Below are 26,655 nucleotides of genomic sequence, written 5' to 3' on the forward strand. Positions count from 1 at the left end.
GTTATAAGAGCAAACCTTACATTTAGCCATTCCCATTTGTTAGCAAGTTAAAGGATAATATTCAGGAAAATAGTTTTCTTGCAGTCACCACAAGGGCCAAAAATTTAGATTTATATAGTAAATGCCCCATTGTATTGCAACCATTGGGGGTGATACCATTTTATCCAACATGTCTCTGTGTAAGTTAAATACAGAGTGCGAACTAAGAGTAATAAGGATATCCTTATTATTTGTAAGTATATTTTAGGGAAACAACATGTAGAACAAAGCATTTTTTTTAATCACAATACAGTGTCTCCAGTTTGGAGGTGGAAGTGAAGAGACCCAAAAAGGAGTATTAAGACCCAAGCATGGCAAGGGAGTGAGAAACTGAAGGAAGGTGAGCATTCAGGAATGAATCTATGAGAGGTAAGTGATACCAGGGAGAGCACATTGCAATGAGATGAGGACAACAACAAGGAGGCATGACCAGGGGGCACTTTGTGAAGGATTCCTTTCTGGTAATCATGACATTATGGAAATGACCGTAAGCCTAAGGAATTAATGTTTTTTATGGAATATTGTCATGATTTACTTATTGTGATTTGTTTTATGAATTTTACACTGAACATTAGGTTTGGGATATAAAATAATTTATTTTTATACACTTTTGTAAGTGTGCTTTCTCTGCTGACCATCTCCTAGAATCTATACAGGGATATTGTTGTGCAATATTCTTATTATTTGATATTGCTCAGTGTCCTTGTCATTCAATATTAATATAAGTTGCAATTCTGATATTTCTGACATAAAAGTCAGTCTGACGCAAAGTCATGTGTGCATCACGCCACATCGATTATTTTGTGCAAAGCCGGCTAATCAAATGAGGAGCCAAATATGCTGTCAGGCAGGAGATAGTTCACAAGACTTTCATCCAGTGTCCATGGAATACTAACCTGACCACTATTCTGGTGTCAAGTAAATTAATTTGCTTATTTATATCAAATAGTTTTATATGTTGATAATTGCATGGAATCCATGATAAAACACATTCAAAACATATGAACGCCATTTTTTAAACACACCTAAAAATGCTGATTTAAACTACCTCATTGGCTCATATTCTCTCTGTATGTGATTAGTTTACATACAGACAACACATGGATGTAAAATACACACTTCATGCATATCTTGCGGATATGTCAGAAATATCTGTAATGGTAATAGCCCAAAAAATAGAATGGAAAGTGTAGCTCTGCAACAGAAAAAGAAAGTTGCAATTTGCAAATAATCACACTTTCAGTATATAATATAATTAGATATTTAACAGTCTTTTAAGTTGCTGCAGCTTTTTTTTCCATTTTCCACTTTCTGCTGCTTCCCCTTTTAGAACTGATTAATTAAAATGAACCTGTCAGCAGGATTTTGCTAATTAAACTAAAGGCATTGTCAGGTTGCCTCTGTTATACTTATTAAAATGATACCTGATGTGAAGAAATCCGTCTTGTGGTTCTTGTGTAATCTGTGTTAGAAGCTTTCGCTCAATGATATGCCCGTGCTCCAGGGCGGTACCCTAGGCAGAGTCTTATCTTCCTGTTCTAAGCCAGAGAAACCAAGAAGAGATCTGCCCACAGACCGTCCAGAAGCACAAGCATGTTCCTCCTCATAGAGACAGACTGTTTTTTTCTTTGGGGAAGGCCAATGAGCAGGTCTTTCCTTGGTTAATCTGGCCTAGAGCAGGAAGATAAGACTGCCTAGAGTCCTGCCCTGGAGAATGGGCATATCATTAACTGAAAACTTCTAAAACTGATTACACAAAAACCACAAAACGGATTTCTTCACCCCAGGTATCATTTTAATCAGTTTAACACTGCCAACCTGACAGTGCCTGTAGTTTACTTAGAAAAATTCTGCTGACTGGTTCGCTTTAATAGTCCGTTACTTTTAATAGTGGGAGACCACTTTAACCACTTGGAATTGTATTGTAGTATTGTTTTTTCATTCGTATTCTACAAAGGTTTTTTTTATCTGTTTATTTATGGATGAACAGCAATTGCACAAACAACAGTATCAATAACATTAAAGGGAAATGCCATTTCCCAAAAGGAATACTTAGTCTAGCAAATAAGACTGAACAATGTTAAAGTGAGGCACTAGAAATGTACATTGTCAGCCCTGGTTGCATGCAAATCATTTTCTCTCTGCTCGGCTCTAATTGCACTGTCAGTATTTAAAAGCAACAGTGTTTCATTCTTCCTAAGTCATGTTCAATACATATTTTCAATACAAATTATTTTCCAGCCCTGTGTGGGTTATAGGACAAATGGAAATGAAAACATAAATTCACAAAATATATCTGAAAGTGGCTTTTCATGTGCAGAATAATAAAAGCACAGAACAGCCTCTAGGCAAAGTTGTTGAGGCAAAAAAAGTACTGGTGTCATTGAAGAAACAATTAGAATCCTTCCTTGGGGAAATGAGGTAGGGAGAGGATGTGTCTTGATAGACCAAATGACCTTTACTAACTCTCTGAAAAAGCTCTCGTGTTCTTTATTATTCTGTGGAATAATGTTTTTGCAGATTGTCCTCCAGCAATGTAGAGCTCTACCTGAATTTATTCTCATCACTCTCTTTCCACCAAAGCTGATTACATAATTTAATGCTCGAAACTCAAATCTCTTGTTCTAAACACTGCATTTACAGGTAGCGTAACATTATTATTATCTTTCCTGTTTTGTGTTTTTTCTTCGATAAATCACCCATGGGAAGAAATCTTACTAACACAAGGTGCATGTGATGTGGGGAAGGATTTTTTTTCCTGACGTTGAAATTAACTGCTTCATATACAGAAAAGTTTTATCAAAACTAGGTCACAATTAAGTCCAGGGCTACCATTAGGCTTTTTGGAACGGTACCTATTGAGTTTAACTATTAAGTGACAGATGCAGTCCAAAGGTATATAATCTTATGGATGACAGCCATCACACATAGTTAAAATCAATGAGCAACCTTACGTAATGTTTTAGTGTAGCCAATTCTTAAAGTAACACTCCCATTTATTTCTTTTTTTTAATTTAATGTGTGTATACATACAGTATATGTAATGTAGTAAGAATGTATTCATTTATTTACTCACCGACTGCTGCTCTCTCCGCTGTCCTGCATCGCTTCTCAGTGACGTCACCGTGATTGCGACTAGCCGGCTCACTCTATGCTCTATATGTGAGCCAGAAATCTCTTTTACAATGTAGATCTATGGAGTCACGTTTTGACGCTTCATTGGCATACATTGTAAGAGTCGCTACCGGGTCACGCAAAGCAAAGCATGACCTGGATAGTCTGCAGACAGATGGCATTACTGAGAAGAGAAGAACGGCGCTGGAAACTGGTGGGAGTGGCGCTAGGTGAGTATATTATTACCCTCATACTATATTACATCTACATGTACACATATTTAATAAAAAAGAGTAGAGTTGAGAGTTTTTTTTAAAGTCTCTTTTTTTCATTAGGGAGTCAGTCAACTTATTTGTACTTGGGAAGATACCAGGGCTGCATTATGACATCTCTGCTAATGATTGTCAATTTTTCTGTATTCCTTGAACTTTTGGTTGTGTTGCTGGATTGCACCCTATAATGACTTTGCTCTGAAATACTGCAGTTTGAGCTATGCGTGATGATGACTTGCTTAAGACCTTGCAATTTGTTTGTAAAATGGTCAGTGAGTAAAAAATGTAATACATTTTTTGGGTGTGCAATTAGCAATTGTCTAGCCCTAGTATTACTCAATGTGTTTAGTTGTCTATCAGCCCGGACATGAATAAAACCATCAGCATGCCCAGATTCAGTATGGAAGCCTCCTCACAGAAAACCAATGTAGGAGAGAAAAAATGCTCAAGATGGTTGTTTTTATGGAAATTCGGAATATGTTCATTTAAATTGAAGTATATGGTCTGAGCATGCTATATTAGTTTTTTTTCCCTAAGATATGTATAATATTCATTATGTAAACTATGGGGCAGGTCAGTGAGGGATCAGTGACCTGTCAGAAGCCATATAGGTGAATATGAAAGCAGAGAACCACGTGAAGACCCCCACAGGCCGCCCTGAGGTACGAGCATATCATTAACTCAAAACTGAAAATAAAGATTGCACAACAACCACAAGACGGATTTCTTCAACCAAGGTATCATTTTAATTATTATAACAGCACCGACCTGACACTGTCTGTAGGTTACTGTGCACTATCCTGCTGAAGGGTCCCTTTAAATTTCTAGCACTTTACAGTTGCCAGTTAGCAGTGTATTCTGTCCCTGGTCTGTTGTCTTCAGCTGCCTAGCTTAGCTTTTTATATCCATTTCTGACTTTGGACAGAAATAATCCTCCATTTTGACTTTGACTCCATCGTCCTGATTGTGACCTTCTGCATCTCCTGACCTTTTCCCCGCTTTCTGATTTTGTCTAGTATTTATCCTTTTTGCTTTTGCCTTGGCTAGATGGCCATCCTCTGTCAGCCTGCCCAATCATTTGGCAACAACCTCATGGATACAACCTAAGGGATCTTATGTAAATTGGATCCTTATATAAACTTTGTTTGTGACTGCTCTCCACTCTGCCCTAGATACAAGGATTCTTAGCATGGGACACTTCTAACTCAAAATGAAAATGGGTCTTCTAAATTAGACAATCCTTTTATGTTCTGTATATCCTTTATATTTTGGCCAAATACTTATTGACATAGATTTCTCCCCATCAATCTCTTGGCTGAACATGTATATTTTTTTCAGTAGGAAGGCAAGATACTGTCAGGCTCTTCAAACATAGGCTAATATTCAGGCACAAGAAAGGATTGAGCATATTCAAGCTCAACATGCCCAATCATCTTTATAGAACAGCTATTAGGCCTATAAACACTAGATTATTAATGAATCCTGTGATTCTGACATGATCCATCTATGTTAATTGAATTTGTGTGGGCAGCCTATTCTGCAATATGTCTACAGTGTAGCTGCTGTCAATACAATATGCTGACGTTCTCAGGAAACTTAGCCAACTGCAGTGCTATTACCACTCAATGCATTTCATTTTTAGCATGCAAATGAAAGCTAAAGCCTAAATCTATTCCTCCTTCATTCTTGTTTCAGTGTTTAAAAGGAATATCATAGGTACATTTCCAAGCTAAAACTCTTCATTGGTATTCCAATAGTATCACATAGCATAATCTCTAGCTGAAGTGATTCACATTTAACAATAATAAAATCTTCTATATTTGTACCCTTTTTGGCCTTTTGCTAAAATGTGAAATAATTAATTAATAACTAAAGGAAATGTTGCATTTATTTCAATTCAATTTCAATTCATGAATCAAAGTTTATTTAACCAGGGCAGATACATTTTATAAACACCCAGAAGAATAGAAAGCTATTTACCATTTTCAATATAAATGAGATGTCGGAACAGTGTTATAATTCCGGGCACACGTTTGGTGTTCTGCTATAAGAATTTACAACTGATTAAAAGGCAAGTGTATCAATATTTTATCATCTGATATTCAGACAGGTATATCACTTTCTTTTGACCTTGAGATGAAGAAACGACCTTTACACTTTACTGTTTGAACCTAATCATCCTAAACAAACACTGGTTATATAATGACAGGCTATGACGTTTGGCAAAGTTGCGTTTAGCAAATCTGAGAACTCAGTAGCAAAAGTAGGTAAAATGAAAATGCTAATGGCAGCTAAGGAGGCTTAAAGCTTGTTTTAGTCTGCATTGTATTAGCACATTTTAAACTCATTTCCTTTTACTGAATTTCATTTGTGGGTTAGATGATCTCAATATTTATTAGTAGAAAAGTTTATTTTCTAAATAAGACTAAAATCACATCATGTCTTTAGCGAACATTTGTAGTATATGGTAGAAAAAAATGTGCCCATAGACATGAATAGTCAAACATATGACAAAAAGGTGAACTTTTGGCAAACATTTGGCCAGTACTCTATATATTGGGAAATCATATTCTCAACTATGTGGAAAAATGCAGTTAAAAACCAAATACCGCCTTACACCACATATGTCATTTTTTTATAGAATGCCAATGACAAACAGAAACATCTGTATAGGTAAAGAGTTGCATATGATTTATGTCTCACCTGAAGAAGTAGGTTCTTTAAAGATCGTGTTTTGGTTGAGCAGTTTTTCGGCAACATTAATAGATGTCAGTGTTCAACTGAAATTTGGTGAAGTGGTTTTGAACATGTAATGGGTTGTAAACGAGATACCGAAGTGATGCAGTGAAGTCTGATTTAGTAAATGTGGAACTGATAACTGATACAGCATCGCTGGAACAGCATTGACTTTTGTAGCAAATCTGGAACGTAGATGACTAACGTAGCAGACCTGTAGTAGTGATGACATATTGCAGAGCTTGCCCAGTAGTGATTGATGTAGTAGAAATGGAATAGTACAGCAGATTTGTAGCAGCAAAATAAAACACAGCATGCTTGAATACTCAGGTAGTATCCTGCTGCCTGAACTGGAATTAAATTATTCTGGTTGATGACATCCTTGGAGCATGTTGGGTTGTCACTAGTTATGGGTGAACCCACAGGTCCAGCCAGTTTGGCCAAACATCTAAGAAAAGTTTGGTTTGGGTACCCGAATGGTATCCAAACATGAACTTGGACTCCATTCATCTATATGACAGTGAGGCAAACACAGGCTCTGATTGATGGTAAGATTATTACCACTGGTCAGAGAGCTGTGGATTATACAGTGATAGATGATAGCATGAGCCAGTAGATGTGACACAAGCATTGACTGTACTACTCCCATCAACCTATTCCTGCTGTCGCTGAAAACAGATGGTGCCTGTGCTATAAATACATGCTATAAATAAATAAATGAAAAAAAAAATATGCAGAGTCTCTTCTATTTTTGATAACCAGCTGTAAGGTTTTTTGATGGCTGGTTATCAAGAATAGAGGGGTCCCCATGCCATTTTAAAAGCATGTTTAAATAAATAATTTTTAAAAATGGGGGCTGCATGCTCTTGACAACCAGCCAGGTTAAAGCAGACACTTGGTGGGCTGGTATGCTCTGGCTGGTAAGGAGCCAAGGACATTGAGGCTTACAGACACCCCCAAAAAGGTGCATCTATTAGATGCACCAATTCTGGTGATTTGCACCGCTCTTCCCACTTGTGCTAATGCAGTGGAAAGTGAGGTAATATTTATAGGGTTGATGTCAGCTTTTTCTATGGTCGCTGACATCAAGCCCACAGGTTGGTAATGAAGAGGCATCTTTAAGCTTTCCTCACGGTCCTTGCAGTGATCTCATTGAGGTCACCATAGTTCATCATCCCTGCTCACATCCCACTGGAAACGCAGCCTCAGTGACCTGCGGTTACCTCGATTATGTCTCTGCTAGTCACCAAAACTGCTGTCGCAAAACATCATTTTCCCATAGTTTTCAGCCTGGACAGTTGCATCATGCTACGATTCAGGTTGTAAACCAGTTATCGCAGAGATGGATAACAGTGTGGGACAGTATGGCTTATCTTCACTTCAGACAGGTGAGCGATATGGTTGTTTATTATTTTAGTTTTTTTTACAGGAGACAAAGGCTCTAATGGAACTTTTTAAATAAATGTATAAAACTGGGTGTTGATTTCTGTTTCAAATAAAGTATTTTATTCTGGCTGTGTGATTATTTCCAAACTTACTATGGGGCTAGTAATGGGGGCATCATATAGACTTACTATCCCTCTTGGCTTGATGTCACATAACAATACAAAGGTGACATCATCCCCACAAATATTACCTCACTTGCCATCATCACAGGGCAAGTGGGAAGAGCGAGACTAAGTGCAAGATTTGGAGCATCTTGCTGACGTGACATTTCTGGGGAGGCTGAGGGCTAATGTCCTTAGCCTGGGAGGAGGGCCAATTTCCATGGTCACTGATGTCACTGCTCTCCAAATCATCCAAATCATCGTGGGACATTATGGATTATTTTCACATCGGACAGGTGAGGGATATGTTTGGTTATTATTTCTTTTTTCTTATTGGTGACAAGGGTTTCAATGGAATAGGCATAAAGTGAGCATAACTGTGCTTTTTTATTTTTATTACATATAAAGGAGTCTCTATCTTTCTTTCAAATAAGTGATTTTATTCTGACTGTGTCTTTTTTTACAATCTAACTATGAAGTTAGTCTATAAAATGCCTTTCCATTACTAACTTGTGGGCTTGATTTCAGCAACCATAAAACAGCTGACATCAACCATGCAAATATTACCCAACTTGCAACCGCATCAGGGCAAGTGGTAAGAGCTGGGCAAACGTCAGGAATTCGCACATCTAATAGATGATCTTTTTCTGGGAGCTGCTATTTTTAGGCTGGGGGCAAATATCCATGGCCCCTTACCAGCCTGAAAATACCAGCCACTAGGGTTGAGCGAAACGGGTCGGCAATTTTCAGAAGTCGCCGACTTTTGGCAAAGTCGGGTTTCATGAAACCCGACCCGACCCCTGTATGGGGTCGGCCATGAAGTCGGCGATCTTCTGAATCTGGAATCGGAATTCCGATACCGATTCCCGATATGTTTAAGATATCGGGAATTGGTATCGGAATTCATATTTAAGTGTAAAATAAAGAATTAAAATAAAAAATATCGCTATACTTACCATCTGATGCGCCCTGGTACTAAGCGGGAACCTTTCTTCCTTAGAATCAGCCTTCCAGGACCTTGCGGTGACGTCGCGGCTTGTGATTGGTCGCGCGGCCGCCCATGTGACCGCTCGCGCGACCAATCACAAGCCGCGACGTCACCGTGACGTCACCGAGGGTCCTGGAAGGGCTGATTCTTAGGAAGGAAGGCTGCCGGAAAGAAGCAGGGCGCGTCCGAGGGTGAGTATATACCTAATAGGAATATACTCACCCTCGGCTTCTTTCCGGCAGCCTTCCTTCCTAAGAATCAGCCCTTCCAGGACCCTCGGTGACGTCACGGTGACGTTGCGGCTTGTGATTGGTCGCGCGAGCGGTCACATGGGCGGCCGCGCGACCAATCACAAGCCGCGACGTCACCGCGACGTCACCGCAAGGTCCTGGAAGGCTGATTCTAAGGAAGGAAGGTTCCCGCTTAGTACCAGGGCGCATCAGATGGTAAGTATAGCGATATTTTTTATTTTAATTCTTTATTTTACACTTAAATATGGATCCCAGGGCCTGAAGGAGAGTTTCCGCTCCTTCAGACCCTGGGAACCATTGGAAACCCAATGCACTGCATTGGGTTTCGAGTTTCGGCCGACCCCGACTTTTTTATAGGATCGGCCGATTTCACTCGACCCGACTTTTGAAAAAGTCGCGTTTCGTGAAACCCGACCCGATCCTATAAATGTAAAGGTCGCTCAACCCTACCAGCCACAGTTGTCTGCTTTAACTTGGCTGGTTGTCAAAAATGGGGGGATCCTTATATTCTTGATAACTAGTCATGTTAAAGATGATAGCTAAGAGTTGCAGCTCGCAGCTGTCAGTTTTGTCTGTGCTTATTATCAAAAATAGAAGCGACTACACGTCATTTAAGAAAAAAATGTTAATAGTACAGGTGCTGGCTGATAAATACTCCTATCAGCGGTGCTTGCTCTCACTGGTATCAGTGACAGCATGCAAAAGCTGATGGGAGTGGTACTCTCTCATCAGCTGATGCCTGTGACCAGAGGTAAACCTTTTATCTCTGGGAACAGCTGTTGACTTACTCTGTCATCTGACAGGGTGGGAACCACAGCTTTATGACTGGTGATAATAATTTTACCACCAATTAGAGCCACCGGTATTTATCAAGATGTCATGCAGATGACAGTGTGAGAAACATCCAATATTTGGGGTGCCGAACCCAAACAGTAACACGGACTTCTTGGAGAAGTTCGTGTTCGGTGTACTTCTAGGAGAAGTTCGTGTTCGGTGTCCATGTTCGAACACTAGGTGTTTGGTATGGACGTTTGCTGTTAGGGTTCCCCATCTCTAATTGCCACAGTAACCCAAAGTGCAAAAAAAAGGAATGGACTTGCAGACAGTGCTTGCTACTGGGTGGGTGAAGAGAATAACTGGGTGAAAGTGAGTAACAATTGGGCATAAGTTTGGCAAGACTTCAAATGGTCACAGTAAATATGATATGCACAAGCATGAATTAAGTTATGGGTGTGAATAGTGTTTTTTATTTAAACTTGGGAATACAGTATCTAATTTTGGAGCTTAGCACCATTTCCTAGAAAACTCTGTTATTGATGTCTACACACTTTGGTCAGGCACATTGAACTTTGTCACCAAAACGCTCTCTAGTCTCTACAGTTGTGCTTGTACAGAGGTGACGAAATATCTACAGCAGTTTGTTCTTGTCATGCTCACAATACTTATCCTAGACATTTCTACTCTTTATATTTTTTCTAGTCTATATTCATCTATGTTTGATAGCTGTAACATATCACTGATTGGTGTACTTACAATTGCTTATTTTGCCCTTCTACCCAGTTAATTATTCTCTTTTCCATTAGATTTATGACATCATGTGATTAAAAACTGACTAGCTGAATTCTTCTAAGCTCTATGAAGAAGCGGGAAGTCAATTTTCCCTGCATGAGTCATGAGTCACTGCAAAAGTCCCTGGCAGGGGGGAAGAGGGAACAGCTGGGTCTGCAGTTGAAGAAGGGAATGATTCAGGCAGGGACTAGAGACATCCCATGTTAGGAGTCGAGTTCCCACTGCTGCACAGGGGGAATCTTGAACCATGTCCGCTGCAGTCTCCCATTCTCCTCCAGCCGCAGTGGAGCTTGCTCAGCGGAGACATCGGTCCCAGCATCTGGCTCAAGCTGATACTGTGCGCTTGGTTACCGCTGCCTTTCCAGGCTCTGCCTTTGTAGCCAGTACTGATCAGCAGCGAGCAGGCGTTTCAGGGACTAAGTCCTGCTTTTCCCATACTGAGTATGCCCACAGGATGACCTCCCATTGGAGGTCGGGGGTCACACGCTCAGGTCCTGTAGCAGCTTCTATTGGACAATTAGGAAGGTGTGTGTGTGGATGTGTGCTTGTTCTGGTGATTGCTCCTTAATCATTCCCATTCCTTGTGTTTTTGAATGTTCATGAATGTTGGAGCTACCTAGCGCCTGACAGTGCTATCCTACACCAGAACACGATCTGTACTGTGTCACTAGCAGTATCCGCCTGCACGGCATTGCAAGCACTCTGTGCTGTAATCTTAATTTATCCTGACAACTGGTCAGTGTAGGGTGGGAACTCCCGCTTGCTCCCTGCATCTGACTCGGGGCATCCTCAGGCACGGGCTCAAAAGCCACCGAGGGTCAGAGCGGGATCAATCACCAGCTTAGTGGGGGTGAGTCTCAGGTATCCCACTAGTGTTCATCTGCTGTGTCCTGTGTTCGCTAACAGGGCACAGCGTTTCATTTGTTTCACTACGACTCTGTGAAGCAACAGAGAACAGAGTTTGCTTTAGTTCTTACCGGGTGTCTGAACCCGAGTTTACTCCGTCGTAGTGCCGCCATATAGTGCTGCCATTACTTTGCAGCAGGTTCCATCTCTGCACGGTGGACCCCGGGCTGCGAATGCACCTTTACCATCTTTAATCTATTCGGTGTGTTCCACCAGCCGTAACATCCTGTTTCTACATAGAGCAAATAAATGAAAAGAATTAACTGGATAGAAACGGAAAATGAGCAATTTTCTGTACACAGTGCTATATAATATCATGCTTGCAATATATTAATGGGATAAAATCTTTGATGGGATGAGTGCTTGTTCAAGCAGAATAATTGAGTAATGATAAAGACAATAGATAAATGCTGAAGACACCCCTGTGCCACTCTTCTGATATACAGTTTGTCTTCAAGTCTTTGATTTACATTTTGTTACTGTGCCTACAATCTTTAATTTAATTTAAACATATTATTTATGATTCCTTTCATAACCTCCATGTAACATTGTAATTCTAATCATTCAGACCTTAGAAGGAGCTGCAATCACCAGACTACCTATTGTAAGCAAATTGGAATTTTCACCAGTTCAGCCTGTCTCAAACATACACCTCTTCACAATTGTTAGCTGTTTATTTCCATAGTGTACTGATTGCAGCTCAATACAGAAAATATCTTGTCTTGTTAAAAGGTTCTATGAATGGTTATAATATGAAAGTGAAATTCTAAAATAGGAAAATGCGCTATGACCTTGAGATTTGCAGTTGCTTTTGTAACATCCTACAGTAGACTTACATTCCTCCATATCAACATATAAACTACTGCATAAAATAATAGCATTGTCTGGCAGACCAGATACAGGACATCATACATGAAAAACATTCATAAGATTTATTACCCAAGAATATAGATTTCTTTCTATCTTGATTTCAATAGCGGCACAGAAAAGTAAAATGCTCTACCTGTAGAACAGATTGAATTTACAATTTTCCTGTCTAGAGAATAGGTTTTTTTTCTGCACCTTAGGGCATTTGTAACAGATCATCATCTTCCTGCTTTTCTTTGCAGAATTTAAGCTTGAGAATTGATGTGTTTGCAGTAATTTATTTGTGTGAAATGTATTTTATGCATTTCTGAAAAAATGAAGCTGTTACCATAATAATAACCACAACAGGCCTCCGGCTATTTTTTCGCACAAATATCAACTTTTTGCAAGAAGAATTTGTGCATATTGGTGAGCATCATCTCACCAGCATTCATTGAACAATAACTATATGTAACACAGGGACTTAAAAATGTTACATACTGTATATATTTGTTTTTACTTTACATGTATTACCTGCTCCTTTAATTTTAACTCACGTATCACTAGAGAAGCTGGCAGGTTAAGCAACAAGTAGTTGAAAAATGCCAATTGATCTCATGATTGGAGCAGACAGGGCTATAATACCCAACCCTGGGCTCCATAGCAAAGTTTCGAATGGGATTTTCTGAATTGCAACAATTTTGCATTAAGACTTAAAGTATTTATACACAAGTTCTCGTTACAAAATTGATTAATGATATGAAGACAAAATATAGGAGTTTTATGACTATTATGCAAAAATGTATTTAAAAAGGTAATTTGATGTGGAATATAAAATGTATTATTGCTTTCTTCCTCCCTTCGTCTTTCGCACTCTACTCATCTAAATTCAGTTTTCCACTGCCTCCTTTTCACTTTCACCTTTATGTAATCAGGTCCTGAGTTATATAGTAGTATCTATGCCCCCTACCCTAGTTGTTTCCATTACCAAGGCATGTGACAGTATGGGAATAGAAGTACCCCAGGAAAAATTCATTGTTTTCAATTTTAATCAGAAACACTATTTTACACTATAGATTTAAACTAACATTGTACACTTTTTCTTTAGATTTTTTGTAAATAGATTCATAATTATATGACATTTAGTAATGCTACAACCAATATGTTAAGGTTTATTTAAATGCAATGGACACTGAACAGAGTTTGTCAGCACAAAATGACTGTACAAACCAAGCAAAGGCACTTGGTGCACTCTTGGCAGGCTAAACAGTTTAGTGCACCTTCCCACCTACTTGATTTCTATCTATCTCCAACTGCTTCTTCGGGAGGCCTCACAGTTCCCTGATCTGAATGTCATTGAAAATTTGTGGTTAGACCTCAAAAAAGCAGAGGAAGCAAGATGACCCAGAAATCTCACAGAACTGGAAGAATTTCCCAACAAAGAATGGATAAAAATATCTCAAACAAGAATTGAAAGACTCTTGTCTGGCTACAAAAAGAGTTTACAAGCTGTGATACTTTGAAAAGGGGGTGCTATTAACTATCAACCATGCAGGGTACCCAAACTGTTGCATCTGCCCATTCTCTTTTTTGCAATTTTGAAAATGTAATGCATATATTTTTGGGGCCTAAAAGTCAAAGGAAACCTGTTATATTTAACTTAAGCCCTTTCAGAGATTATTTAATCTTCAACTTGCTTAACTGTTTACAATAACCGTAATTTTGATGAGGGGTGCTCAAACTTTTACATGCCACTGTAAATGTATAACAAGCAGGTATGTGGTAGTGGACTGTTCAGCCATGCCAGGGAGCACAAAGCACCTGTGCTTGATTTGAACATTAACTTGTACTAACAGGCTTTCTGAAATACTTTATGTATTGAAACAAATATATGATTATGTTGGTCTTCATTCAATCCTCTTTGTCTTTTCATCATAGATGTATTATCAAACACAAATTCGATAAACAGGTAGTGGAAATACAAGCCAAAGTCAATAACTAAAAACACCAGATAATACAAGATACTATGACTAAACAAGCAAAAGATCAGAGTATTTATATCAGAAGGTAGAAGAAGCTGCGAAGCTGCTTGGGGTTTAAATAGGCAGTGGTCCCACCCAAACCTTACACCAAATAATCTGCAGCCTGCAGCAAGACATAGACACACTGTCTGGAAGGGAGTACAAGTCCCAGACAGACTAATGTAAAACAGGACCATGCCTGAATCCCTTAAAGCAATTAGAAGTGCAAGTACAGAGCCAGCAAGTTGCAGAGATAAAAGGTTAAGGCTCAGAAATAGCTGTACTAATACCCCTCCTTTTAGGAGGGTCCTCTGGACACATAGGACCATGTATATACGGGAGCAATTGATGGACTTTACTACCAAAGTTATCGTCATTGATGTTACTAGCCGGGAAGAAAGATTTGTGCTCTGGTCCATAACCTGTCCAATGTACTAAATACAGTAAGAACCCTACATCTACATGGAAATCTAGAATGTTCTGTACTTCAAATTCTATAATGCCTTTAACATAGTTAGATTGTTAACAGGGTGAAGGAAGGAGGAATTGTCGAGCAAAATACTAGTTAATTACCTCATGTGATTTCATATGAACCAATAAATTTAGGTTCTCGCTTAGAAAAATGGACTGTTAGTTTAAAGGGACTTTGTCACCTGAATTTGGAGGGAACAATTTTCAGCCATAGAGGCAGGGTTTTCAGGTGTTTGATTCACCCTTTCCTTACCCGCTGGCTGCATGCTGACTGCAATATTGGATTGAAGTTCATTCTCTGTCCTCTGTAGTACATGCCTGCACAAGGCAATCTTGCCTTATGCAGGCATGTACTATGGAGGACAGAGAATGAACTTCAATCCAATATTGCAGCCAGCATGCAGCCAGCGGGTAAGGAAAGGGTGAATCAAACACCCGAAAACCCCGCCTCTATGGCTGAAAATTGTTCCCTCCAAATTCAGGTGACAGAGTCCCTTTAATTGGAGATCTTACCTATTCTCCCATGGGTCACTCAAAGCCTGTATACAATTTTTTTTTAAATTCTTGACAGACTGAAAACAGGGAGTGCATTTAAATAACCCTCTGTCTAACTTTGTTACAAAACGCAAATCCTGAGACAGAGGCATGTATGTTACCTAATTTGTGCTTGTGTGATCGGTAACCCATATAGACAAAAGAAAAATCTCTTTCCAATTCATCATTTGCATATATTTTTAATTCACTTTCCTTTCTCCTTCTGTGGTACTAGTTACCTTTTTTGTGCCAAATTTTTCAAAATGGTGCTTGAAATTCATGAATTTATGAATTTGGTACAAAGTAAAAAATGATCTTTTTACTGTCGAATGTTTTTTCAACCTTTTAATGTAAAAACACAAGTTTTGGAAATTGTTAAACAATTGGACCAAAATGATGGCTAATCCAAAAATTGACCAGAGGAAGGGAGACTGAAGTGTAGTTATGCCAAATTTTGCAACGTTTTAAAAAGTCACAATTGATCCATCAGGTGAAAACTGTTGTGGATTCTGTTTGTGGGCTCCCTCTGGTGGTTACTGCTGGTACTGGGTGACTTTGGTGGGTTGCGGCCTTTGGTTTCCACCTGTCCATCAGTGGCTGGGTGTTTCCTATGTTACCTGGCCTTTCTGTCATTTCCCTTGCCGGCTATCAATGTATTCAGATGTGCTCTGTTTGGTTCCTGCCTACCTGCTCCCAGATCTTTCAGGATAAGCTAAGTGCTGATTTTCAGTTGTTTGGTTTTTTGTCCAGCTTGCTTATTATGTCTCTATGCTAGCTGGTAGCTCTAGTGGACTGAGGTTCTCCCCATGTGCCATGAGTTGGCACATGGGTTCTTGTAATCTCAGGATGGTTTTTTTGATTAGGGTTTTTTGCTGACCGCTGAGTCCCCTTTTGTATCGTTCTGCTTTCTAGTTTACAGCGGGCCTCAATTTGCTAAAACTATATATATCATCTCTATGTGTGTGCCTTCCTCTCATTTCACCGTCAATACATGTGGGGGGCAACTATATCTTTTGGGGTTCATTCCGCTGGAGGCAAGTGAGGTCTTTATTTTCTCTGCAGTGCTAGTTAGCTCTTAGGCTGGTGCGTGGCGTCTAGAACCAACGTAGGCACGCTCCCTGGCTATCTCTAGTTGCGTTTGTCAGGCGTAGGGCAGCGGTCAGCCCAGGTTCCATCACCCTAGAGCTCGTCCGTAATATATTTGTACTTTGCTTGTCCTGTGCTATCCCTAGCCATTGGGATTCATGACAGAAAACATCTCAAATTGTTAAACTTTGCCTAGAAAGTAGAAAAAAAATCAAACAGGTTAATGCATACATAAATAGACTGTGAAAAGGTACAAATAGAATAATGACATACAGTACAGACCAAAAGTTTGGACACACCTCATTTAAAGATTTTTCTGTATTTTCATGACTATGAAAATTGTACATTCACACTGACGGCATCAAAACTATGAATTAAGACATGTGGAATTATATACTTAACAAAAAAGTGTGAAACAACTGAAATTATGTCTTATATTCTAGGTTCTTCAAAGTAGCCACCTTTTGCTTTGATGACTGCTTTGCACACTCTTGGCATTCTCTTGATGAGCTTCAAGAGGAAGTCACCGGGAATGGTTTTCAATTCACAGGTGTGCCCTGTCAGGTTTAATAAGTGGGATTTCTTGCCTAATAAATGGAATTAGGACCATTAGTTGTGTTGTGCAGAAGTCTGGTGGATACACAGCTGATAGTCCTACTGAATAGACTGCTAGAATGTGTATTATGGCAAAAAAAAGCAGCTAAGTAGAGAAAAATGAGTGACCATCATTACTTTAAGAAATGAAGGTCAGTCAGTCTGCAAAAATTGGGAAAACTTTGAAAGTGTCCCCAAGTGCAGTGGCAAAAACCATCAAGCGCTACAAAGAAACTGGCTCATATGAGGACCACCCCAGGAAAGGAAGACCGAGAGTCACCTCTGCTTCTGAGGATAAGTTTATCCGAGTCACCAGCCTCAGAAATCGCAGGATAACAGCAGCTCAGATTAGAGACCAGGTCAATGCCACACAGAGTTCTAGCAGCAGACACATCTTTACAACAACTGTTAAGAGGAGACTTTGTGCAGCAGGCCTTCATGGTAAAATAGCTGCTAGGAAACCACTGCTAAAGACAGGCAACAAGCAGAAGAGACTTGTTTGGGCTAAATAACACAAGGAATGGACATTAGACCAGTGGAAATCTGTGCTTTGGTCTGATGAGTCCAAATTTGAGATCTTTGGTTCCAACCACAGTGTCTTTGTGTGACGCAGAAAAGGTGAACGGATGGACTCTACATGCCTGGTTCCCACCGTGAAGCATGGAGGAGGAGGTGTGATGGTGTGAGGGTGCTCTTCTGGTGACACTGTTGGGGATTTATTCAAAATTGAAGGCATACTGAACCAGCATGGCTACCACAGCATCTTGCAGCAACATGCTATTCCATCCGGTTTGCGTTTAGTTGCACCATCATTTATTTTTCTACAGGACAATGACCCCAAACACACCTCCAGGCTGTGCAAGGGCTATTTGACCAAGAAGGAGAGTGATGAAGTGCTACGCCAGATGACCTGGCCTCCACAGTCACCAGTCTTGAACCCAATCGGGATGGTTTGGGGTGAGCTGGACCGCAGAGTGAAGGCAAAAGGGCCTACAAGTGCTAAGCATCTCTGGGAACTCCTTCAAGATTGTTGGAAGACCATTTCCGGTGACTACCTCTTGAAGCTCATCAAGAGAATGCCAAGAGTGTGCAAAGCAAAAGGTGGCTACTTTGAAGAACCTAGAATATAAGACATAATTTCAGTTGTTTCACACTTTTTTGTTAAGTATATAATTTCACATGTGTTAATGCATAGTTTTGATGCCTTCAGTGTGAATGTACAATTTTCATAGTCATGAAAATACAGAAAAATCTTTAAATGAGAAGGTGTGTCCAAACTTTTGGTCTGTACTGTAGGTGCAAGAAAAAAAGGGCAAAACACCCAAAACTAGACAAAAAAATACACGCTCCAAGACGAATATGAATTGGGGCCTATTATTTAAAAATTTAAATAAAACTGTCTACCTCACAAATTATGTGTGTTGTAAAAAATCTCTTTTGCCCACTTGCTTGCTGTAAAGGTCCAATACTAGACCTGTACATGCCACCCGAATACTGTGGTTAGTAACAATTGGTAAGCATCCATTTTTCCCCCACAGATACATTGGATATTAATAAAGCTTTTGTAGCATCAGCATCCCTGCATGCTCCATCCTCCTCTCTTCTTGCAGGGAAGCTGACTCACCACTTTGACCCTCAATGAGCACTTCATTTTACTGCTGCTGCCTCCCAGGGTCTGTGCAAGCCATACCTGCTGTGCCTGCCTTTATGCCATCCATACCTGTCTGCACATGCCATACCTGCATGTATTCCAGTCGTACCTGCCTGCACTTGCTGTGCCTGTCTGCATACCAGCTGTACCTGCCTGCACCTGTCATGCATGACTGTATACTAGCCGCACATGCCTGCATCTGCCGTGCCTGACTATATGCCAGCCACACCTGCTTGCACCTGCCATGCTTGCCTACATACCAGCTGTACCTGCCTGCACCTTCTGTGCCTACCTATAAACCAGCCTTACCGGCCTGCATGTGCTGTGCCTGCCTGTATACCAGCTGTACCTGCCAGCATCTGCCAAGCCTATACCAGCCATAACTGCCAGTTCCTGCCGTATAGGGATCTGTGCATGTCTAGCAGATCCCCGGGCACTGTGCATAGGGCGCGTGCGTGCTCACCGCCCATTAAAGAGACAGTGCTTACCATCCTAAAGTGTCTCCAGCCATTGGCTGGTCGACACTTATTATTTAAGGCACCTTCATCTGTTGGGAGGTGCGTGAGCAACGTGTTCACTCTACTTGTTTGCATGCTTGCTAGTTATCATGTCCCCAGTGCTAGTACACCAGCCTGCATCTGCCTATTTCTGTCGTGTCTGCCTGTATGTCAGCCATGCCTGCCTACACCTGCCGTTTTTGCCTGTGTATCAGCATACTTGCTTGCACTTGCCGTGCCTGCCTGTATACCAGCCATACCTGCCTGCATATGCCGTGCCTGACTTTATACCGGCCATACCTGCTTGAAACTGCCGTTCCAGTCTGTGTACCAGCCGTACCTGCATCCATCTACTTTTTCTTCCAGTACACCTACCATGCCCGCCTGTACTAGCCGAGCCTTCCTGTTACTGGCCATTCCAGCTTTCTGCCAATTTGGGGGTCAGCTGCCATGTTTCCGATGTCCATCCTTGAGTAGCACGTGGTGTACATATGGAGCCACGTCTAACCACACCTTCAAGAGCCCTAGCGAAGAGTCAGGTGTACGCCTAGTTACACCCCTTCAGGCTTTCCTCAGTCCATGGCACAGTGGTTGCATTACCTCAGACTTTACAGCTTTATTGCCTTAAAGAGCTCAAAAGGGTTTAATACAGTCCTAGGGGACCTCTAAGTGTTAAGCATAGATTTTGAGGGCAATTGGAGAATTTGCAGTTATTGCATTCACATAAATTTAAATAAAATTGCCACACATCAAATTTTTTTAGAAGAATCAGTGAAGCTGGTGAATTTGAATTTAAAACAGTCCACTCATATCTAATTAGAGATAGTTGTCAAAAGCCTCACAATGTTTTATTACATGTGTCAGGAATCGAGATAAGTGGATCTTTTGAAATTCAAATTTGATGACTTTGTCAAATTTTCACCAAAAAATTGGTTTCTGGTGAATATATTTGCATGAATGTCAATACTGGAAATGTTGTAATTGTTCGGAGAATACACGTGGGGCAAAAAGAGAAAAAGAGGGTGACAGAGAAAGTAACCAGCTGACCATATGGGCTTCCATTCCCCAACGAGAGAGAGAGAGATGACCCCTTTGAGCTGGATAGATTATTCTCTACAGAAGCCAGAAAGAGGACCCCATTGACATCAGTGCTTACAGTCTACAAGACAAAGAGTGAGAGAGAGTAGACTCCACTGACTATAATTGTTTACATTCTAGAGAGAAGAGAGAAAGGACCCAAATGACCATAGCATCTTACACTCTGCAGGAGAGAAAAAGAGAGAGAGGTCAACAATAATCATAAGAGCTTACACTCTACAGGACAGAAAGAGAACCCCACTGACCATAAGAACTTAAACTTGACAGGAGACATACCCAGTGGCTCTGGAGATGGAAAATAAGTGCAAAACAAACTGTGCTCCACTAGGAAAAGCTAGTTTGTGTTGACTAGGTACTTACTACCGTAAGATAATTAGTAAGCTATCATAGCTGCAGGGCAGTATGGGGAGGTCCTTGCAGAAAAGCAATATGATGTTTGCTCTCTGATGCTTCAGCTGTGTGGGAAATGGTGCCAGGCAATTTTTTTGTGAACTCTGAATTAAATCTAAAAATAATTGAATTCGCATGAGACTGCAAATTTTAGGAAATTCGACTGGAAATCAAACCTCTGTGGATCTTTCTGCTAATCTCTAGTCAGGAATCACATAGTTAATTAGTTGATTTGTGTCCAGTCTTTCATCCAGCGATGTGCAGGTGGAACTGGGTAAGTAACCTATAGTCTAAAATAAGAGAATTCACCACACACTCTAAGTTTTTTGTTGATGCAAAAGTTTATTATATCCGTGAAGACAAATTTAAACACACAAGTGCTGGGAGATATGTGACAAAATAGAAATCATTTTGACCCAACTTGGGTTTGACACACCAGAAACCACACTGACAGGCACGGGAGTGCCGCTGATAACCATGACCACTCAGCATTGTAGATAATATGCCAGGTACCAGTGACTAAACAGCACATAATCTTTACAAAAACATTTTTCATCTACTTATAGAAACTCTACATGTAATCCTGTTCCATAATCAATTGCATTTTGACTAAGACCCAGGCTGGGTGAAACGTTAAGTCTATTTTGCCGAATGTCTCCCATCAGCTGTGTGTTTAAATTTGCCTATACGGATATATTAAAATTTTTGCATCAACGAAAAACCCAGAGTGTGCAGTGAATTCTCCTATTTAGATTTCACATAGTGACAGATTTAAGGCTCAAGATCTTTTTGATCTGTGACTCAATTATTGGTGTGCACAGAACTTGCTGTACTTTTATTAAGTACTTTGTTCAAACAGTTGTGAGATATTTTATACTGAAGGTCAGACCTTTGTCAAACATCGTACTTATGAAGTTGGAAGATATAGAGGCTGGAGTCAAATAATAGAAATAGTGATGAGCGAGCCATTGCTCAATACTTGATCGAGCATCGGGTTGCTTGGGTACACTTGTTACTCAATCGAGTATTGTGGATGCTCGAGAACCATGCTTGAGTTCCCACCCTGCAAGCTTTGTGGCAGTTAGACAGTAAGTAATAATAAGAATATTTTTATTTATATAGCGCTAACATATTCCGCAGCATTTTACAATTAAGCGAAGACATGTACAGCTAAAAACAATACAATGTAACACATTTCAACAGTTACAGTTAGAGTGAGGGCCCTGCTTGCAAGCTTACAATCTATTATGAAATAGGGGGACACAATAGGTAGAACGAGCTTGTTATGTATGGTCCAACCATTATTATTATAATAAGGGTTTTTGTCACGATTCCTCTGCTCAGTGAGTGATTGCTATGCTGTTCTATGGAAACTGTCTTGCTGAGTTGTCTTTGTCTGGATTGACAGCTTGGCTATCCAATATTGTGATGGGCTTGCAGGGCTGCCAGTGCCTTTATTGACAACTCTGCTGTCCAAACTGTGACTGGGACTTGCAGGACTTTCTTCAGGTGTTTGGTGTTCTGTTGATTGCCCAGCTACTTAACTGAGCTGTATGCCTGTGCCGGAGGTAGTTTGTGTTTCTTGGTGAGCGTTAGCCTGATTCTGTTGCTCTGAGTTCTGATCTTCTGCTGGCCTGAATCTTTGGACTATGCTCTGACTATCCCTTTGTCCTCTCCTTAGGCTTTTGATCTGCTATGTCTTGTTATTGACCCTGGACTGTGACCTGACTTACACCTTCATGTTTTCCCTTAATTATCCATTTACTCTCTTGGTATTGACCTCAGAACCTCTGACTCTTCTGCCTCACGGCCTGTCCATGAGTATTGACTAATTTTCATATTAAGTTGTGGGATCTGTCTAAGGGCAGTTGCCATGTTCTATTGAGTGCATGGAGGATGTGGAGACAGATGAATAGCAGATTATGATTAACATTTAGATGGAGGGAGCGGTGAGAGTTAGGTTAGTGAGTTGAGGGGATAGGTATGTCTAAACACATGTGTTTTTAAATCATACTTAAAAACATGGGGGTAGCTATAAATCTGATCGTTTGGGGTAGTACATCCCAGTAGACTGCTGCAGCATGAGAGAAGTCTTGGAGATGGCGGTGTGAGGTCCGGATTACGGAGGATGTTAGTCTTAGATCAGTTACAGAATGGAGGTCACGTGCAGGGCGATAAAAAGAAATGAGGGATGAGATATAGGGCAGTGCAGAAATGAGGAAGATGAGTTTATATTGGACTCTGAAGTAAATGGGTAACCAATGCAGTGACAGGCACAGGGTGGAGGCATCGGTGAAGCGGTTGGACAAAAATATGACACTGGCTGCTGCCAGTATTGGAGAGGATAAAATTTGGTTAGAGGCAGACCAAGCAGAGGAGAGTTGCAGTAGTCCAAACAAGAGTGAATAACAGGGACAGTAAGAGTTTTTGCAGTTTCACAGGTGAGAAAAGGTCTAATTCTGGAGATGTTTTTGAAGTGAAGGTGACAGGGGCGAGTGAGTGATTGAATATAAAAAATTAAGGAAAGTTGGATGCCAAATATGACACCAAGACAGCGAGCTTTCTGCTTGGGGGATTGCAATTGGAAACCAATAAACATGTGGGGAGGGCCTGACATACACGGTAATACCATAGCCATGTTGGCTACTGATATTACTGTTATCTGGTCGTATAGCATCATCACATCCTATATAAGACACAGTGATGTGATGCTCGGCACACTCTCCTCTAGAAGCAACTGAGAGAGAGTTGATCTATGAGAGAGAGCTTAGATTAGAGCAGGTTTACAGGCAGTGTTTAATTGCTTTTGAAACACTTGTATATCACTGCTGCACCATAAAAACAAAAGTCCTTGTCAGGCTACATTCTGTCCTTTCTTTAGTAAAACCACTGTTACCTATATTCAGGGTAGGGATAGTTGGTGGAGGAGGGATAGTTTTGGATTGGAGGCCTTTAGGTAGGGTTTATTGCCCTGCAGTCCTTCAATATGTATACTGCTGCTGCAACCTAAAAACAAAAGTTCTTTTCAGGGCTGCATATTTTCTTTTTTCTATTAATACAAGAAAGTTTGCAGGTGTATATTATATACCAAATTTAAATTGCACAAGGAATGCAGTATGGAAAGTGGAATTAGGACGTAATTTTTAGAGGGTCATCATGCGGCCTTTGCTTTAATTTTTCAAAGGGTAAACAGGCAATCCTCGCTCATAATACTTAGAAGGTAAACACGTGGCTTGAGCTCGTAATTTTTAGAGGGTCATCAGGTGGCCATCACTCATAATTTGTAGAGGTTCTGTATGATGCCTACCTCTACAATTCTTTTACATTTATGTATACCCCAGGGGTAAATATTTTTCAGTCCTTGAATTTACAGCATAGGCTTTACCAGTCTAGGAGTCCCACTTTTTAAAAATGGGGAAAAACTTTTTTCTGAGGCCCTCCTCTACATGTCTTCCAGGGTGTATTGCAGTCCGTCCTTCTAATTTTTGGCAGGCCTTGCACTTAGTGCATAGGTTTTATGAGTCCAGGAGTCTCACTAAATTATTTTAACAGAAAGTCTATGAGGTCCTCCTTTATGTCTAACACAGTGTGTATCTTAATGGTGCTCCTCATCCTTATCATTTTAGGCAGGTCATGCATTTTCCACATAGGCTTTGTGACTTTCAGAGTCCCTCCATCAAAAAATTAAACAGGAGGTGTCTGACTTTTTTTTATGTCACACACAACACATGCCTAGATAAGGAGGGAAAATGTTAAAATTACATTTAGTGGTCACTACCAGTGGTTGTAGTTTTGTTTCCCCCTCTATTATGTCATCCACTGTAGTTCAAGGCAACAGAGAAATACGGTGGGAGATGACCCCACTATTAACTAGGGTTGAGCGACTTTCATTTTTTTAAGGTCGAGTCGGGTTTTGTGAAACCCGACTTTGTCCAGAGTCGAGTCGAGTGCAGTCGGCCGATTATCGCTAAAAGTCGGGGATCGACCGAAACACGAAACCCAATGCAAGTCAATGGGGAAGCATAGTCGACAGTGAGTGGAGGCCAGGAAAACACCTACAGTGCCCATTTTAATGCCAAAAACATCCATTCTTGTTTCTGAAGCTTGTCAATCTTAATTAACTTTATAATAGTTGTTCAATGGAACTTGGGGGTCATTTGGCAAATTTGTGGGGGGTAGGGCTGGTTCAAGGTTTTAGTGGGCCCAGGAATCGTGTACTACCTCACGGCGGTGGAGCAGGGAGAGGAAAGTATTTCAACATTGCAAGTGCTGTGATCCTGAGCAAGCAGGGGGGCACACTTGTTCGCATTGGCACTGGCACAGGGCCCCTCAAAGTACAGCGGTGTGTTTGCATGGTGGGGGTGCCTCCCACCAGCAGCGACACTTTTGCGTACTCTGAGGGGCCCTGTGCCAGTGACATCGCCAACGAGTATGCCCCCCCCCACCTGATGAAGGAACCTGCACTTTCAACTGCACCTTCCTCTTTGTCCCTGTGTAAGGTGGTATAACATGCGGGAAGGGGAACATTACTTTCAGCAGGGTCAGATTCTGGCTGTGTAGAGTGCAAGGGGAATGTAGTGGTCTAGGTCAGTGTACCAGCAGACTCATCTAGCAGTGGCTGGGCAATGGGCAGGATGAGGAGGAAACAGATATAGGGCCAAAGAATAAAGTAGGCTAAATGCAGTTCAAAATTGGTAACAGGACAGGACTAAACAGGCGGCATTGCTTTGTTCAGTGGAGTAGCAAACCCAGGAGCAGCAGACACTGTTTTAAGGGCCCAACCACACTAGTAGGCCAAATGCAGTTTAATATCTGATACTATAGGCCCAAAGCCAGAAGGTTGAAGCTCAGCTTTATTCAGTTGAGGACAACACCAGGGAGGGGCAGACACCGTTAGTAGGCTGGAACCACCAATTTTTTAAAAAACAGCACTTAATGAGAGCCAGAAGGTAGAAGCTCAGCTTTATTCAGTTGAGGAAAAACACCAGGCAGGGGCAGACACCGTTAGTAGGCCGTAACCAATGTTGAAGGCCAAATGCAGTTTAATATCTGATACTATAGGCCCAAAGCCAGAAGGTTGAAGCTCAGCTTTATTCAGTTGAGGAAAAACACCAGGGAGGGGCAGACACCGTTAGTAGGCCCTAACCACCAATTTTTGAAAACACAGCACTTAATGAGAGCCAGAAGGATGAAGCTCAGCTTTATTCAGTTGAGAGCAAACACCAGGGAGGGGCAGACACCGTTAGTAGGCCCTAACCACCAATTTTTGAAAACACAGCACTTAATGAGAGCCAGAAGGTTGAAGCTCAGCTTTATTCAGTTGAGGACAACACCAGGGAGGGGCAGACACCGTTAGTAGGCCGGAACCACCAATTTTTTAAAAAACAGCACTTAATGAAAGCCAGAAGGTAGAAGCTCAGCTTTATTCAGTTGAGGAAAAACACCAGGCAGGGGCAGACACCGTTAGTAGGCCGTAACCAATGTTGAAGGCCAAATGCAGTTTAATATCTGATACTATAGGCCCAAAGCCAGAAGGTTGAAGCTCAGCTTTATTCAGTTGAGGACCTAACCAGGGAGGGGCAGACACCGTTAGTAGGCCGGAACCACCAGTTTTTTAAAAAACAGCACTTAATGAGAGCCAGAAGGTAGAAGCTCAGCTTTATTCAGTTGAGGAAAAACACCAGGCAGGGGCAGACACCGTTAGTAGGCCGTAACCAATGTTGAAGGCCAAATGCAGTTTAATATCTGATACTATAGGCCCAAAGCCAGAAGGTTGAAGCTCAGCTTTATTCAGTTGAGGAAAAACACCAGGGAGGGGCAGACACCGTTAGTAGGCCCTAACCACCAATTTTTGAAAACACAGCACTTAATGAGAGCCAGAAGGATGAAGCTCAGCTTTATTCAGTTGAGAGCAAACACCAGGGAGGGGCAGACACCGTTAGTAGGCTCTAACCACCAATTTTTAAAATAACAGCACTTAATGAGAGCCAGAATGTTGAAGCTCAGCTTTATTCAGCTGAGGAAAAACACTTTTTGGGTTCAATC

Source organism: Ranitomeya variabilis, chromosome 3 (assembly GCF_051348905.1).
Source record: "Ranitomeya variabilis isolate aRanVar5 chromosome 3, aRanVar5.hap1, whole genome shotgun sequence".
Taxonomy (NCBI): domain Eukaryota; kingdom Metazoa; phylum Chordata; class Amphibia; order Anura; family Dendrobatidae; genus Ranitomeya; species Ranitomeya variabilis.